Source organism: Ursus americanus, chromosome 7 (genome assembly GCF_024610735.1).
Source record: "Ursus americanus isolate L20-20 chromosome 7, mUrsAme1.1.p, whole genome shotgun sequence".
Taxonomy (NCBI): domain Eukaryota; kingdom Metazoa; phylum Chordata; class Mammalia; order Carnivora; family Ursidae; genus Ursus; species Ursus americanus.
Window position 1 is genome coordinate 76170993 of NC_142133.1, and position 18967 is coordinate 76189959.

Genomic DNA, 18967 nt, shown 5'->3' on the forward strand with positions numbered 1-18967 from the left:
ACCGGCAGCCAGCAGGGTCTTCTCCACAGACATTCATTTATTCCTTCTCTATTTTTTGTGATGTTTTTCAAAGGATGGATCTGAAACACACGTTTGTATGGAGGCAATGTAGCTCAGTACAAAGAACATGTATTTTCTAGTTGGGAGAACAAGTGTTCACGTTCTACGTAAGCTGGTATGATCTTGGGCAAGTTATTAGCACACTCGCAGGCTCGTTTGGAAACTGGAAATGGTGTATTGAAAGGGTACAGGATGAACTTATTCCCTAGTTTGTCTGGAACAGATCTAGTTTTTGCTGATGTCTTGGTATAATTTTAACTATACCCCCATTCCATTTTAAGTGTGTCCCAGGTGGGTGATAAGCTATGACTACTGATTTATTATAAGACTATTAATAAAATAAGTCTTTTATTATAATTGCATTTGTTGGATTCAACCAACATAGTTTCTGGGGAAAAAAAATTTTTTAAAGGATCTTGGTGGTTCCATTGCTCTCAACTAGTAGCACCGTGGCCTCAGGATTGGCTTTTTTTGATGCTCATCTCACCAGACTGAATGACTGAAAATTCAGTGAATGAATTAGGTAATTTAATAATTAGGCTAGAAATTATTGTGACAAAATGTAATCAATTATACTTTCAGGCTTTGTAATAAAGCTCCATGTTTTAAAAATTCATGAGCAGATTTTTAGCAAAATGCACATTGGTCTGTTTTTATAAACCTATTATTTACAGACCCTCGATCTTTGATTGCCATAGTTAAAGAGCAGGAATAAGTAAATGTCTGTACTCTACAGAAAGTACAGAACAGCAGGGAGGATCTGGGCTCTTGGATAGAAGGTGAGACACAACTAAAAAGTCCAGTGGAAGAAAGGTAGAGCAAGGCCATGATCAGATCTTTTGAAACTCTGATACTTGTGTTTCTAAAAATGAGATATCAAGGTCAATAAAGAAAAGACATGTTGTTGCCCAAGCATTAAACACAAAATAATTCATCCAATACATCATACTGACATAGGACATCTCAGGTCAGGAGTAGTGTGTCTCCTGGAGAGAAACTGGGGAAGAAATGTGTTTTATGCACAGGTGACCTTATTTGATGATGACTTTATCTTATTCTTCAGTCATCCTAGAATTATGATACACTGAATTTGGAATACTAATATTTCATTTCATTAGTCATTTTAGGAGCAGTGGTGTGCTAGAAACCAAAGCTGTATCGAATAAGAAACTATGCCCTTCAGGGACATGGAAATGATCTAATGCTTTCACTATCTTTATTGAGAATCACTGACCTTCCGTCACCTTCAGGTAAAGTGGCATCTGTAAGGGTACTGAGTACTTGATATAAATCTATCTTACACATTTTATGAACCTTATATCAGAACCTGTTGGACAGAAGAGTATCACTACCTTATTACAGATGAAGGTATTGTGTCTAAGACGTATAAAATAATTGTTCTCTGTTTACATACTGTTTGAGGCAAAGCTGAATTTTGAATCCCAATTAATAAAAAAACTCTATGTCCATTAATTTATACTCTTAAAGTATCTCTGGTCAGGAGGGAAAAGTGATTTATAATCCCTCAAGGAAATTAAAAACAAAGTACCTCAGAGTGAAAGTGTTCCGATCTTTGTTGTAACCTCAAGAGTTGGGTCTGGAGTGAGAGGATGACAGACTCCAATTTAACTGGATGAGGATCGTAATGATGAAGAGGTTTTTGAAACATCTGAAAGACTGTAAAGATTTGTGTTTTGTTGTTGTCGTTGTTGTTTTTAACACCCACAACACACATCTGGTGGTTTCTGGACTGGATTAATCTACTACTTTACAGCTGAGAAAACTGAGGTGCAGAAGCTAATTGATTTCTTCAGAGAGAAGTAATAGTTGTTAAAATCAGAATTTGAATGCCCATCCCTCTTACACAGAAGCCCTTGGATCATCACCCTTTATAAATGCAAAAAACATTTTTTGAGCATTTAATCTGTGTACATAATTGTATGGACACTACAGCTAGATAAGAGCCTCTGCCCTTGGGGCACCTGGGTGGCTCAGTGCATTAAGTGCCTGACTTTGGCTCAGGTCATAATCTCAGGGTCCTGGGATTGAACCCTGTGCATGGGCTCCCTGCTCATCAGGGAGTCTGCTTCTCATCTGCCCCTCCCCACTACTTGTGCTCTCTCTCTCAACTAAATAAATAAAATCTTTTTAAAAAAATTGTTTTGCAGTCAAATCACTTAGACCCAATTTCTCATCTTATCTTTCTCCTTTACTTGGAGTCAGACCTGCATTTCATTCTCTCTCCAGTCTCCATTCTCTTTTTGTCTCAAGGACTTCTTCCGTAATACCTTTGCATGTGTAATCCTACCTTGATATCTGATTCTTAGAAGACCCAAACTAACACATAATGAATATGAGAAGTAGTGGAATATTGAATATATTTTAAATATGCTGACTGTGTATGGAGTGTCAGAAAAAGGAAGAGTCGGGGATGAATCCAATTTTTTTTTTTGAGTATCTGAAAAGATGGAGTTGACATCAATGAGGACAATTAAGAGTGAGGAAGGAGTATCTCTGGGAGGGCATGATTAGAATGAAGAGGAGCGTATGTTTGAAATGACTACTAAAAAGTCAAGTGGGCATACTAGTTAAGGGAGTTGGAGATACAGTCTAGGTTTGAGTTTGGAGAATGGATCCATATTGGAGATGAAATATCAGAGCCAGCATGTTTGGATGGTATTCAATGATATAATACTGAATGGGATCACAGAGGAGTTGAGTTATGGAGTGTAGGATTTTAAGGAAGAGAGAGAGAGATGGAGAGAGGAGGAGATGAGTTTCCAAAAAAAAAAAAAAAAGCACTGGGACAATCCAAAATTTAGCAATGAAGAATGTAAAGAAGAACTATCAAAGGAAATTAAAAAGGAAAGACAGTGAGGTAGGGAGAAAACAAGAGTATATGGGGACCTAGAAGTTTTAAGTTTATTTCCTAATCTAACTTGATGCTGGGCTGTAAAAATGTGAAGATTATGGAGTATTCTTCAGAGCCATTCCAGGTTTTAAAATATGTATGTATCTAACTTTGCCTGCATGTAGTTTCCTTCCCTGTAAGAAAAAGTTCAAATCATAATGATGAGTTCGTACAAGTGACTTAATCTCTCTGGGACACAGTCTTTTCTTCCATATGATAGTTATAAAAAATCACTACTGATTTGCAGAAGTTGAGGAAAAAGTGAGGTTGTGACCTATACAGTTGAGTAACTTTTTGAGTAATTTGACAAGAACATAATTTAAAAGATGGAAGAGTTGGATTGAACCCAATGTCGGTGGCCCATTCATTGATGAACTTATTCAGTATATATTCATATATATTTTTTTAAAGATTTTATTTATTTATTTGACAGGATAGAGACAGCCAGCGAGAGAGGGAACACAAGCAGGGGGAGTGGGAAGGAAGAAGCAGGCTCCCAGCGGAGGAGCCTGATGTGGGGCTCGATCCCAGAACGCCGGGATCACGCCCTGAGCCGAAGGCAGACGCTTAACCGCTGTGCCACCCAGGCACCCCTCAGTATATATTCATATATTATTGAGCAGCTGTTCTGTGCAGTAAGATACCTGCTGGGAAACGTTCTGTGTGTTGGGTTTAGCCTTTAGCTGATTTCCAGCATGGTGCCAGGGAGCCTGTAGTCTGAGACTCCCTGGTATAGATGTGTACTTATCAGTTATGGCTCTTGCTATTTTCAGATTTGAGCATACAAACCATTAAAAGATCAATTAAGTATATATTTGAGAAATATTTGGCACAAGGCTATATATGTACTTTCTGGATGGGGATCAATAACAAATGTCTTGCATTTTAATATTAAGTAAGAATCAAACATGAAATTCTAAGAAACCATCTTGAAAAATGTTTTTGATTAAAAAAATGATAAATAAGGAGCAATTCCTGCAAAAGGGAATGGCAAAAAATAACATATGCATTTATCTAAGACGATGCATGTGCCAACATGCTCATCTCATATTGGTCTCTGGCAAATTACATACACAAAAGTGAACATTCTGTTTCAAGTTGTAAGGTCTATAGGCTCACTAATTTGGACTTTCCTTTTGAAAAAGTCTCTAAATAAGATAATATAGACCTCCTGGGCATTATTCTCCATGGTTCTTGGATCTGTTCTCTAGGCTCATAGCTCTGCACCCTGCCTCATTTTTTCCCTTACTGTAAGAAAAGACATGGATTCGGATTTATTAGCTTTCTCAGAGTTTCCTGCCTGTAGAGAGTTTAAGGTCTAAACACCTCTGTTCATACTTTGCTGCTGTTGGGGCATTCACAAGTACAGTTATATTACAAACTTAGTAGTGATTTGTATGAATCTTACTGGAATTTATCCATCAGATAAAAAGTCACAGTGATACATCATTTTGAGAGATCTTCTTTCTATCTTGGTTCCCTTTAGACTCTTACAATCTATTTTTTTTTAAGTAAATTCTACCCACAACGTGGGACTTGAACTCATGACCATGAAATCAAGAGTTGCATGCTCCACCAAGGGAGCCAGCGAGATGTCCCAATTCTTACCATCTGTTTTACCATAGATGGTCTATGAGGAACGTAGAGGATGTAGTGTGAACATAAAGAGCACAGTCATTTTGGAAAACAATTTGGCATCTTCTACTAAATTTGAACATTTGAATATCTCACGATGTATCAACTGTGGTTCAACAGAAATGTGGACACAGAGTATCAAGAGATCTTTTAAAAAATGTATTGGAGTTTTTAAAATGTTGTTTTTATGTCTGGAAAAATCCTCATATGAGCACTAAGAGTAGAATGAATTAAAAAATATGGTCTTTAATATAATAGAATGAAAAAGAAGATGGACAAATTATAACAACTTTTAGCAAAGGGGATGGATCCCTCAAACAATATTGAGTGCAAGAATACAGACAAAAAATATTAAAGGCTAAGCTATAAGTTTGCAAGTCAGAAATTGGCTATCTTGAGGTAGAGAGAAGAAGATATTTTGGGGGGCTTTTACTCAGGAACATACTGTTGTTAATTTTGCAATAATTCTTTGAACTGTATTTTTGTGTTTTGGGGCATTTGTTGATATTCTGTAAGAAGCATTTAAAGACAAAAACAAATCAAAAAAACACCTCAACATAAGCAAGGTAATTCAGTGGCCTCTTTCCTAGCTCTCTTTATGGATTGCTACTTTTTTCTTTTCTTTTCTTTTCTTTTCTTTTCTTTTCTTTTCTTTTCTTTTCTTTTCTTTTCTTTTCCTTTTTCTTTTCTTTTCTTTTCTTTTCTTTTCTTTTCTTTTCTTTTCTTTTCTCTCTTTTTTTAAGCAGCTTTCTTCAGATGAACTAGATATATCCCCCAAAACTGTACATATTTAATATATGCATTTTGACAAGTTTGGACATATACATAGGCCAGTGAAACCATAGCATGAGCACGTCCTCAGCACCATGGTCACTCTAGCCCTCAGTGCTCAGACCTGCACTGGCCTTTCACTTCCTACTGTGGGTACTTGCACATGCTGCTGACTTTGCTGATCACTCTTATTCCTTAGATTTGAGTTCAGCTGTTCCTGTTTCAGGAAAAGTTTACATGAACTCTACTTCTTGGCCAAACCCTCTTTAAACCAAGTGTGAAAACTTGGAAAGTTTCATAGGATCCCGATTCTCTTGTTTTGTTTTGTTTTGTTTTGTTGGTTGGTTTTACACTGACTGCTATCATTATCATTACTTGATTAATGTTTTATAAGGTTTTGCTATGAATGAAAGAAGTCAAAGCATCAAAGGAGCTGGAATGGCCTTTGACCTAAGTTCTCAGGAAATATTAAATTATTGTCATTACTTGCCGTCATCTTAGAGAAGAGGTTTTTCCTGAAGTGATTTGCCCAAAGTAGCTAGTTAATAAGTGTCAGACTCTTAAATAGTTCTTCTTTCTTCAAAGTGTTTATTTTTTCTTCAAATTGTATATTTTTGAAATATGGAATTTCGTAAGTTAGAATAGGTAGAAAAGTATACTTGGACATGCTAGGTGTAATCCATAGGCTATGATTTAACAACACTATTACTTATTCTATGTTCAGTGTCTTTCTTTGGAGAATATCAGTCATGACTTTCCATGGGACATAAGGCAACGTTGTGAAAATAGACGTTAACTGAACCTAACTATCTGAATTATGTTCTAGGTTCAGTTCGGTTGAACTGGGTGTCTTCTCATAAACATACACACAAACATATACACGCAGTTGGATATATAGTTCTAAATTGGCTATGATTTATTTAGGATACAAGCATTCTATTGGACATTTTAAAATTGTGTTATTTATAATCCTCACAAAAACCTCTATTTGATAAATAATATTATACTTATTATACAGGGAGAAACCATCATCTGAGAAGTCAAGTGGCTTGTTGAAGGCCCAGCATAAACAAATGGCTAAACCAAAATTGAAACCTAGTTTTTGTCTACTTCTAAAGCTCATGTTCACTCTGCCTCTCAAATAATGATTGCGCTGTTGTGTTTCAGTGTAAATATATGTAATATACAGACGCATATACTAACTATATGTGATAGATGATGTACAGATGGATATAATAAAATGCTAAATTGTGCCAATCAAAGAATGAGAGACTATAACTGAAGTGATTATGTGGTATTTTAATTGATGTCCCTGCTCTTGGATCTTTCTCAGCAGTTTAAGTTTGCTTCCATCATGTGTGTATACATTTGTGATTTTAGCTGTGCGAAGTAAGTATTTTAAATCCAAATGACAAGGATGTTTACAATTCACCTTACATCATTTGAATACTTGTTCAAGAGAATTTTAAGAGACATTATCTTAGTAACTCCCCACTGAGAGGTGTGGTAGTAATATTGTTGTTAGTTAACTATATCTCAACAATTGTAAAAAAAAAAAAATGAGTAGCATTGCTCTCATCAGCTCTCATGATGGAAAACTGTACTCTCTGTTTTATAGAGGGTCTAGAGAGGGATGGAATATGCTTCCTGGAAGTCTGTTTCAGTGAGAGACAAAGGGATATCCTAAACAAAAGCAAACTTAAGTAAGCATCAGTATGTAAAAATTTGGTTGAAAGCCTTATGCCAGCATTAACTATCTGCCAGTTTCTCCTAGGTCCCGAGAGCTGTTCTCACAGGACTTTTGATCAATATGGTGTCTTCTGCAAAAAATGTTCCATCATTCCTTTCTTGTTAACCTAATTCTCATTGACCTTTCTGATATGAGATTAGTTATCACCTTATCAGAGAAGTTTCCTGAACTTCAATAGTGCTTTTGATTTTGAAGGAATAATAAGAGTGTAGCACCTTTTGCAGCATTTAACAAAACGGTCTTTACACATTTTTGTATGAAACAGTTGGATTGCTGCTTGTCTCACACACAAGAAAATAAGCTCCATGGAGTCAGGAATGATATCCTTTATCCTTCGGCATCCCACCATAAAATAGACACTTAAATACTTATTGAATCAATTTATAACTTTTTAAAATTCCGATTGTTACCTTCCCAAGTTAGGATCCTTAGACTAAAACATATGACCTTAAAAAAGATATTCCTATAAAATTAATGAAAGTTGAAGACTTTTAAATTTCTTTATGATCTATAGAACATGAAGTGTGTAAGTCACCAGTAGCTCCAGTGTTGATGGGAGTGGGTTTCACAGTTGGGGGCACCCACTCTGGTTGTATGTGACAGACACTGAAAGTATGTTTGATGTTTGGAGCTTTAGATAACTTCATCAAGCAGTGGATACGAAGGAAACACCATGCTGGAAATCATGAGGAAGCTATAATCTGTAGGTACTACATAACATCCTGTTTGTTTTATGGAAAAAAATCGGATAGGATGTTCACAGGAGTAAAGTGCTGCAAGCATAATTGCTGATTTATGGCTGTTATGGAAATGTTGTCCTTGCTACCCAGGAGGTGTGCCTACAAAATACGTGGAAACTGAAGCCTCTATAAATATTGTATTAGTTTCCTGGGGTTTCCATAAAAAGAAGTACCACAAACTGTCTGGCATAAACAACAGAAACGTATTGTCTCATGGTTCTGAAAGTTAGCAATCAGGGATCAAAGAGTTGGCAGGGCTGTTCTCTAAAGACTCCAGGGAAGAAACTGTGCCAGGCCTCTCTCCTTACTTCAGGAAGTTTCTTGGCTTGTAGAAGCATACCTTACATTTTCTCCCTCAGTGTGTGTGTGTGTGTCCAGATTTCTTCTTTTTACAAGACAGTAGCCATACTGGATTAAGATCCCATCCTACCCAAGTATGACCTCATCTTAACTGATTATATCTGCAATGACCCAATTTCCAAATAAGGTCAAATTCTAAGGTACTGGGGATAAGGACTTAAGCGTACAATTTATGGGGAAAGGATGAGTGGGGATGGCATGGCACAATTCAATCCATCACAGGTAAGAAAGTTAACATTTATTTAGAATGAAAAAAAGATAATAGTTAAGGAAGTAAAAGTATTTTAAAATCCATAAAATAATACTTGACATACATCTATAGTTTTCCTACTTTTCTTGCTGTAAAATTTTTGCATAATATTATTATAAGGAAATTTTTCATATCATTTTAAGAGAAATAGATAATTCCGTCTTCCCTATAACATGGTTAATAGTAAATATTTTTATTATTAATATTAACAATAATATTAATTAATAATTAATAGCAAAGTAACAGTAAATAATAGCATTATATTGATATATATTATATATAATAAATAGTAAATTAATCATAAATATTTTATTAATAATAATATTAAAGTTAATTTTCTTGAGTGGTGGTGAATTTTAAATATTAATTGAACTGTTTATATGTATTCACTAGTTGGATGCTGCTATTCTCATTCCAGTGGCTTAATATGGTATTTTGCTGGCAATATTTTATGTCAAATCAGCAAGAAATTTAAATCAGAATTCTGATCTATTTCAAGAGATTGCCATGTAAGGAATATTTGCATGTGAAGGGAAATAGAATTTGCCACCCTAAAATATGCCTCTTTGGCATAAGGATTATCTTGAGGCTGATTATTTTTCAAAAATGCAGACACAGGAGAAGCTTTGAAAACCCACTAGAAGCTACCCTTTTGTAAAAGAAATTTACATTTATGAGGGAAATTTTCATTTCTAAGGGTATCCCCTCTGTAGGAGGAGGAAAAGGATGACTAAATCTCTAGGAACTCTTTATCAGTGGAGAAGTCAACGGCTTAGATCTGCAAAACAACCACACCATCCTTACTTGTGACTGTGCTTTTCCTGGCAGTCTCTCATTAAAAGTCCTTTTCCCCCACCCCACGCCCAGTCCTTTTGCTTTTGGGTGAAGATGGTATTTAATGAGAAGGCTTGGGACCTTTACAGAGTTACTCAGTTTTCCTGGGTCTCTCCCATGTAAACAGGAGGTATCTATGTTGTTAAACCTCTGTTTGTTTTCTGTTACTTTGCCATTTATTACAGCGGTCTCAGCCAAGAACCCAGAAAGGTAGAGGGAAATTATTTTTCCTCTCCTACACATATATGTTTATAATTTTATATGTTTTGTTATTGATATTCCTGAACCCTCAAAAACAAAACAAAATGAAACACCTTTTCTTTTTGGCTAGATTTCAAATAAAATTGAATTCCGTAGTTTATAATTTTACATGTCTTGTAATTGGACAGTTTTCTGCCGACTAGCTTCTGGCTCCATATGTTTCCAGCTGTTTCTCTTCCACTGTCCATAGCACAGTTGTGGTGCCAGGCACTGCAAGTTATGTTCATAGTGTAAGACCTCTGGTCCTGACCCCTTGTGTCAAGTGCTGGGAGGGTGGACACCATGCATTGCCAATGGAGTATTCTATTCTTTTTTTAATATATATATATATATATATATTATTTTAGAGAGAGAGAGAGAGACAGAGTGTACAAGCTAGGGGAAGGGCAGAGAGAGAGGGAAAAGGGAAGCTGACTCCCCACTGAGTGTGGAGCCCAACTCAGGGATTGATCTCATGACCCTGAGATCATGAGCTGAGCTGAAACCAAGAGTCAGATTAAGTGAGTGAGCCACACAGGAGCCCTGGAGTATTACTATTCTACTAAATCCAAACTAATTTTTTCCCCAACCCATCAGTTTCTTAGGGTGGATCCCCAAAAGATCAACAGCCATTCACATGCCTCCAGCATAGAGAGAAATGTGAAGGGAGATCATTCAGAGTCTTCTTAACCAGTTGTGGTCAAAATATATCACTTTGAAAGTTTGGCAGTATCTGAATAATCATGTGAACATGTTGCCAGGGTCCTCCCAGGGAGGAGACCCATTGTAGGGGTCTAAGGGCTCTGAGGCTTAAATTTCATGATCTTTATGATTAAACCAGTTCTGTCCCAGCTCCCAGGAAATATGGGTGGTTTACAAAATGCACCTTTGCTTCAGCTGATATAATACTATGTGAGTCAAACATCATTAATATCCATATTGTAAAGTGAAAAAAATTATGCCATAAATGGGTGAACATACTGCCAATATTTATATGGCAGGTGGTGAGAAGTCTGATTCTGTGGTCTTTTCATCCTGCCAAGGTATTTATTTCTACCAGTACTGCCCTACTAATAATTTTGGAACTGGGGTTTAGAAGGGAAGTTAGCCTCATTCACCCAAAGATCGTCAGCCAGAACTGTTGAAACATTTAGCCAGCTGTGTACAGATCTATGGAGATCCAGACCATAACCACTTTGGTTATGTCCTTAAGCTAGTGACTGTTGGGTATATGATGAAGTTGGGACAGGTTACAGAACCTTGAGAGAACATAAGGAGAATTGTATCTATTTCCCAGGAAAATAAGCATGCACATAAAATTTACATATAGTTTTTTAAAAGATTTTATTTATTTGAGGAGAGAGTGTGGGCATGTGTGAGTTGGGGGGGGGATAGCAAAGGGAGTGGGGCAAGCAGACTCTGCTGAGTGCAGAACTGAGATGGGGCTCTATCTCACGACCCTGAGATCTGGGGCTCAATCTCATGACCCTGAGGTCATGACCTGAGCTGAAACCAAGAGTCAGATACTCAACTGACTGAACCACTCAGGTGGCCCCAAATTTACATATAATTTTGAGGTATTTTTGAGCGCCACTGAAACCCATTGATTAAAACAGTGTTCAAGGACCTTTGATTAAGAACTTCTCCTTTGATGTTGAAGGTAGGAAAAAAACAAGGTAATGTATTGCACTGGACTGATTCTTCCCCATCGGTAATTTTTTGTCAGAGATAAGAAAGTAGGTTCTCAGATGGATATATTTTTTATCAAAATATTATAGCTACAGCCAGGAAAATTAAAGTAAGTATAATTACTCATAATGTCCTAAATTATTATTTACCAAATTCTTTCCCCTGTAATCCCTATCAACACATACATATAAGCAAACTCTAAGTTCCTGAACTATGAAAGTTATGAAAAATCGCATATGATTGCATCTTTCTAAAGTATTGGCTGGTTTCATTTTAAGACTTTTATCATGACCAGAGTAAATTGGAATTGACCTCAATTATCACAGGATTCCATTCCCTTCGCCAGTGAATGATGTAGAAAAGGTATTTTGTTTTGTTTTATTTGCTGTCAAAATGAGCCATACAGAAGAAACCATCTTTTTTTCTTTTCTTTCTTTTATTCTGCTGAGTGTTGTGTCTTCATTTGATAACCTACGTTGCTATAGGCTTCTTTCTATCTTGAGATGAATTACCTTGCAAGAGAACAGAGCAGCAGAAGAAGAACCCAAGGTTTGATAAGATTTGATGATTTCACTGACTCACCCAATTAACCAGTTCTGAGATTGCTCTACCTCTGAAATTGTCCAAATGAGACACATTAAGTCATCATTTCAAGTTACGCCATTTGGGGGTTGCATTTTCTTTTATTTGCTGCCAAGAGCATCATGGCTAATCTCTCCTTACTGCTTCCTGAGAAAGGCAGAAAGTTCTTAGGGCTGACAAATGGAACTTTACTGATTTGATAATAGTTAATGGTTGCTCTTTCCTGGCGGTTTATATACTTGGCTCAGTAGACTCCTTGCTCAATAGCGGAGAAGATGAAATGACTTCTCTTGAAGCCAAAAAATGATATCAAAGATATTATCACCTGTGATGACATTTTTTGTGGCCTTCATTTTTCTCAGCAGCAAGTGGTGAAAAATCTTTTCTGAAAGAGATAATCGTGGTCAGAATGGATTGCAATTCCAATGTCTGAATTGTCCAGTGATTTGTACAAAAAACTGCTGTCAAGTGATCCTTCTTCTTTGTAGCATAAGGAGGACTAAGTTTCAAATAGCCCTGTTATGATGGGTTTAATACATATTTGATTCAAGGCTCCCACGGGTAAGGAAATGTTTCAGGTCAAAAGTTTATATTGAGCCCCACAGAAGTGCAGTATGCCCCAAGTGTGTTCTGCATAATAGATATTTTAAGATCCCTGGCTTCTAGTCTAGATTCCTCCACTTCACAGAAAGTGATTATCTTTTTGAATCTCAATACTTGCTTATTTAATATGAGGACTTTTCTAATTCCTCTCAAAGTCCTTCATGCCTTTCCAAAAGCATTGTATCATTTGACATTTCCTACTGTAATACTTTATAATAAAGTGTGCAGCTAAATGGATTTTTAAATATAACTACATCTTATCAAATAATGCTGCATATATTATATTAATACTTTTCTTGAAATCTCAAAAAAAATAATATATATTTCCCTGGCATTGTAAAGCCTTCACGGGCATAATTATTTGAAAATTTCATTTTTATGCTATTTTGTAGCGTGACAATTAGGTTGGTATGGGAGGGAATCTCTATATGTATAAAGATATATATATATATATATATATATATTCTCTTAAGATAGAGTTTCCTTTATTGTGTCTCTTCTGTACTGTGGCACTGAGCCACTGTCAACTATTTCTTACTGCCATTGTAATCCATCAATATGTTTCTCATCTGGTTTTAATTTTTATGGAATTAGGAAACAAATAATGGGTCTGGTTAAAATCATGTAAAATTATGCAAAAACAGGCATGTTTAAAAAGATGAAGTGCAACAGAGGCTTTCCAAGAGCTTTTCTGGTACACTGCCTGCTGTTTCACCATCTGGCCAGGTGTGTGACCTCTGGGTCAGTCTCTGCAGCCTTCTTCTAGAAATCATGAAGCTTGTTAGCACTTCCTTTTAGTGTTTACTTTTTTAAAAAAATTGTACACTCTTCATAAATGTCTTTGATGCTATAGGATTTTTTTAAGTTAAAATGTTATCAATTAATCTAACAACGTGAATTATTGTTACTTACCTCTGAGCAAGAGCATTGCTGTTTTCTCTGTTTGTGATGGGACTTCTCAGCCTCTATATTTCATGCGTTGTAACTCCCGCAGTTTCTGTTGTTAGCCTGATTGAATTTGTATATCTCATAGCTTATCAGATGTTCTGTGGTCCAGTTGTTTGGTATAATAGGTGGCTTGGAGGGACAGCAGCTTCAACTACTTCTCCTACTACCATTTGAAGACTGAAAGGAGTTGGCTGTCTCTAGTTCTTGTCTGAGCTCACGCCTGCATGCTGTACTTGAAAGGGTGGTTAGAGTTACTTACATCTAGAAAGGCTGGTCATCTTTCCGATTTATGTGTGGGTTAAATGGGAGCACTGGTAACTCTGACAATGCCTTGTAAGATTATAAAAGAGCTAGAAAAAACACTCGGAGATCTATCCATACACATCCTATTTTCATGCAGTGATTAATAATACAACTTAACGGGAAAAAAAAAAAAAAAGAAACTCAGAACAAATCCTGAATTGGATGGGGCTCTAGGAAGACAGATACATTTGAACTTACCTACTCCAAGCAAACTTACCTACTCTAGGAGCCTGTCCTAGAGGGGGGAGGGGTGGAGAATAGATGAGTCGAGATTTCATGCTTCTTGTGGTTGAAAGGAGCCCAGAGGGGCGCCTGGGTGGCTCAGTCCTTAAGCGTCTGCCTTCGGCTCGGGGTTGTGATCCCAGGGTCCTGGGATTGAGCCCCGCGTCGGGCTCCCAGCTCAGCGGGAAGCCTGCTTCTCCCTCTGCCTCTCCCCCTGCTTGTGTTCCCTCTCTCACTGTGTCTGTCTCTGTCAAATAAATAAAATCTTAAAAAAATAAAATATAAAAGGAACCCGGAGCCAACTCAGGAGTATGTGAACAAAGCATGCTATTTCCTTTGATCACCTTCTCGAATCTGGGAGTTACTCTTTCTCACTCAGGAGCCCTGAATAAGGTGCCTGAGAGCCCTAGAATATCATTCTAACGGAACACATCCATCATGGAAACATGAGTCCTGGAATGTAGTCCTTCCTCCCCGTTCTATCTTGAAAATCTTAGCAACCGTGTTTATATCAGTTGAGAATTACAGTGGTACGACCGTTTCCCATGCACACATAAATGAAATATGAATTATCTGTTAAGATCACATGGAAGTTTGGATGTGTTATTGTTATAGATACATGTGTACTGTACTGCTCGTATATATTCTTGTGTAGTGAGGAAGTTGGCCTCTAAAGAAAGGTCTAGTGTTTATCCCAGCTCTTGGGTGGTAATCTCTGTATCTTTGGAATTTCCCAAGTGATGGTCTATCTTTGTTATCCATGTGGGTCCCTCAGCCACAGCTGACAGACTTACTGTGAGGGGACTGGCCATATCAGAAAGACCAACCATGTGATTAGAGGTTTGGGGGGCTTTAGGCTATGTGATACCAGCTCAGCCTCCAGGCAGGGGTTGCTGGAAGTCAACTATGTAGGAAATATTTCAGTTAACTGTGTCTTCATAATGAAGCCTCAATACGATCTCAAGACACTATGGGTGAGCTTCTCTGGTTGGCAGTGCACTGTGGATATTGTCACATGGCGTGGTCGGGAGAGGGTGATGCACCCGTAATTTGACAGGGAGCAAACGAGCAGAAGATCCACTTCAGACCCCTACCAATCCTGCCCTGTGCCTCTCTTCCCTTGGATGGTTTTAATATGTATCTTCTGCTTAGAATAAATTTTTCTGTGTCATAACTGTAATATCTCATATCTGTGAGTTTTTCTGGTGAATTATTGAATCTGAAGATGGGTGGGGAACTCTCTGAACTTACAGTTGCTGTCACTCAGTCTTCTGGTAGACTGTGCCCTTGACCTCAGTTCAGCTAATTCTGGGTAATGCACAAGATATAAAAGTATATGTTTTCATCTTATACCACACCCATCCATATAAGTGATAGACTATAATGAACACTAGGCAGGAATTACTTGGAAGACGTATCCTGGGTCTTGGTGTATAATTTACCCAAAAGACTATTTCTCTGGCCTCAGTTTTCTCCTAAGTAAAATGATGGTGGTGTTGGTGTTGCCAGATCTCTGAGGCTTCCTCCAAATGTAGCATTCTGTGGTCAAATAAAAATAAGTGAAAAGCATATCAAGTGTAACATTTGTTTTTACTAGAATTATATAGTCATATAAAATTTTATGAGCTTTTACTGCATTCACAAACATATCAGAAGACCATATTCCTATTAGTCATATCTGTTGAGGACTATTATTTCCTTAAAACATATTTTTGGTAAATTTATAAATTGATGAAGAGCTGGTTCCTCAGCAGAGTGTTCCATCTGCAAATTGGCTCTTCTGCTATTGGCCTAGTTCCTTAGGTACTGTCTAGCTGCTACTAAAATAGTGTGGAATGACAGTGTCCAACGTGGCTTAAAGGAGGGATGGGGAAGTACCAGATGGACTTGACGAAACCTATCCTGGGTCTGGAACAACATGAAAATATTTACAAGGCACCACATATATTTGAAAAGGGATGTTCAAGCCCACGTAAGAGCAAAGTTGGGGCAGATGTGGTACATGCAGGAGCTATCAGAAATGAGTGACACGTAAGCATCATGTGCAGAACAGCAAGGAATTCTCAGGAAAGAAAACAAGAAGTCCAATATTTGGAGAGCTATATATTCCATACTAAGGTGTTTGGATTTAATCTTGCAAGAAATGGGAAACTATAGCTCCTTGTAAAGTTAGTTTCAATTTCTTATTATCAGCTACATAGAGAGACTGTCTTCCAGTGTGTGTGTGTATCTGTGTGTGTGCACACACGTGTGTGTGTGCACATGCATGTGTGTGTATGTGTGTGTATACATGCCATAGTGTGGGGGGAATTAAAACAAGAATCATAAGGACGCAGAAGTCTAGGTGTGCAAAGGCCTAGCCAAGCAGCAAGCACGTTGACATTCAAATTGTTGGTAATAGAAAGAATGCGGGTGATGACCCCCATTACACTCATCTCTTAAAAGATGCTCCGCCTCGTTGTTGAACGAGGAACTCTGTTCTTTGCAATGCAGTAGGCCCCCACATTATGTAGTTTCAGAAGCCTGGAAGGCAGAAAAGAGAGACAGAAGCTTCTTTGGCTTTTTATCAGACTCCCATTATTAGTTCCTCCTGAGAAGTAAACCTAAATGCCACAGTGCTTTTAATCATTACCAACTCCATAAGGGATATCATTAAGTTGTTTTTCCATTTCTTTTTGCAGCCTAGAGGGAAATAATTTATTCTCTTCAGAACAGGTGGGAAAAGTATATATAATCACACATGTTTTATCCAATTTGATAGTGAGAAAAAATTGAGTACAGGATAGTATTAAATGCGATCAGAATTTTTGGTATCACAACACTTCCGTGTGGTATAGTGGAAAGATAATGTGCTTGAAAGATAATGTGTCAGAGAAGCCTGCGTATGAAACCCAGCTGGGCTGCTCATTTGCCATGTCACCCTCACAGGTCACAGGTCTGCATAGCTGTGAAAATTTTTTGCCATGAAGGTTGTTGAAAAGTACACTTGTGATGTGTAGTCAGCATGATACTGGGCATATAAGACGTGCTGAATAAATTCAAGCTCACGTTGTCTCCTAAGGAATATGGACTCTTCATATTTGCCAAGTTTTCTGTTTTCCCCTCAAAATGATCATATCCATTTTTCTTGAGTATTGCCTTTAAGATTAGATATCAATTATTTACATATCAAAGTATAAATCAAAAGTATGCTAACAGTGACCATCACAGTCCTACTTATAATAGTGATATACTGGAAATAACATTAAAACCAAATGTTAGGAGAAAGTTTGCTTAAACTATGTGGTATCTATGGGTTGGAACTGAAGAGTATATATTATTCTAATAAAGACACAGCCTTGTATATATAATCTAATTGTGGCTATGCAAAATGGGCATGGAATAAAATATTAACTGTAGTTTTTATTTTAGGTTGATGATTTTCCCCTCTACCCTTTGCTAGTATATTTACAAAAATTCAACTTCTCCCATTTTCCCCAAATTCAAAAAAGTTGATTTCCAAAATCAACTTTTGTCTCAGTTGATACCTATTTAGAGAAACCCTTCTGTACTTTTCTCCTGTAAATAATCACTTCTTTCTCTGTGATCATCTGATAACTTTTACCTATTTCCATTGCTTTACCAAATGCATAATATTGAAATTGTCTGTATATGTTGCCTTCGTTAAAATATGAGACGGTTTTGCTGCCTGAGAAAGAAACCCACAAACTTAGTGGCAAAGAAAAATATGCATTCTTGTGCCTGGAGTTTAGGAGTTCAAATGTGGATTTCCCAGTATACTCTGAGCTCTGAGCCTCTCTGCTTCAAGCTGAGGATCCCACTGGCCCGGGCTCCATGCTGTGGGTTGAACTTATGTTGACTTCACATGTGTTCATTCTGGGTCCAAAATGAAAAGGGTCACGGTTATCTGGGGAAGGTTCTTCTCATGAGAGATCACTGGAGTAGAAGCTAATTCACTAGAAGCTAATTTCAAGCCTCTGCCTTCATCATATGCCCTGTGACATCACATTGGCCCAAATGAGTCACCCAATCAAAGTCAATGTCAAGGGAATGGAAAGTATACTTTCCCACAAGGAGGCCAAGCAAGCATGTGAATTTTTACCCTATGTCAAGGGAACAAGGAGTTGTGACAAATAATTCAGTCAACCGCAGAGATGCTGTGTGGCATCTATTTGTTTTTGTTGCATTATTGCTCTATATGAATCACATGCTATTAGTTATGAAGTCATTACAGAGTAATCCACCAAAGACTCCAGAGAACACTGAGGATGCAATTCTGTCTGCTTCTCTAAATAATAGGAATCCATTTCTGTTGCCCTTGTTAAACTCAAATGCTTGTTTCTGCCCAAAAGAGGTCTGAAACCTATCCAACATTTGTCACTGATAGTGCTTGTTACCTTGTAAGTACCTGAGAGTTTTGTTATTGAAGTGATTAAAAAAATCCCTTTACCTAGAAAACATTTACATAGTTCTAATTGATAGAAATAATCTGTTTTCTTGTTTCAGATCAGTGAGGGTTATTTTGACATTTATACAAGCACCTCCTGCTTTGTCCAAAATTCATGCCAGTGTTTTTCCTTTGAATTTTTTTTTTTTTAGTGTTTTGGTAAAAATGAACATAATCCAGAAATTCATTCAGCAAGGACTGACAGAGATTTCCTTAAAAGGATGAAGGAGGACAGAATTCAACCTAGAAGAAAAAAGCCTTGTTTACCCTTTTCATTTTAGTTCTAGTGTCAAAATAATAAGTAAGTGCTACGTTGAAAGAAATTTAAAAATTTTATAATGCATTCACTCCAGGAGGAGTTAATGACTGGTTCTAAGTGACACTTGGAAGAATAGACTGGATAAAGAATAAATAATGCATGATATATAAAATTCTTTGTGTGCCCCATAGTACATTGAATGACATTCCTTTCTTCTTTTCTTCCTCCCTATAATAATAATTATTATTAATATCATTACTATTACTATTTACGTTAAAAGAAATATAATGGCAAAAAGTATCAGAGAAGATTTACTATGCTGAACGAATGAGAGTCCCCAGCCCTCACCATGTAGCTGAAAAC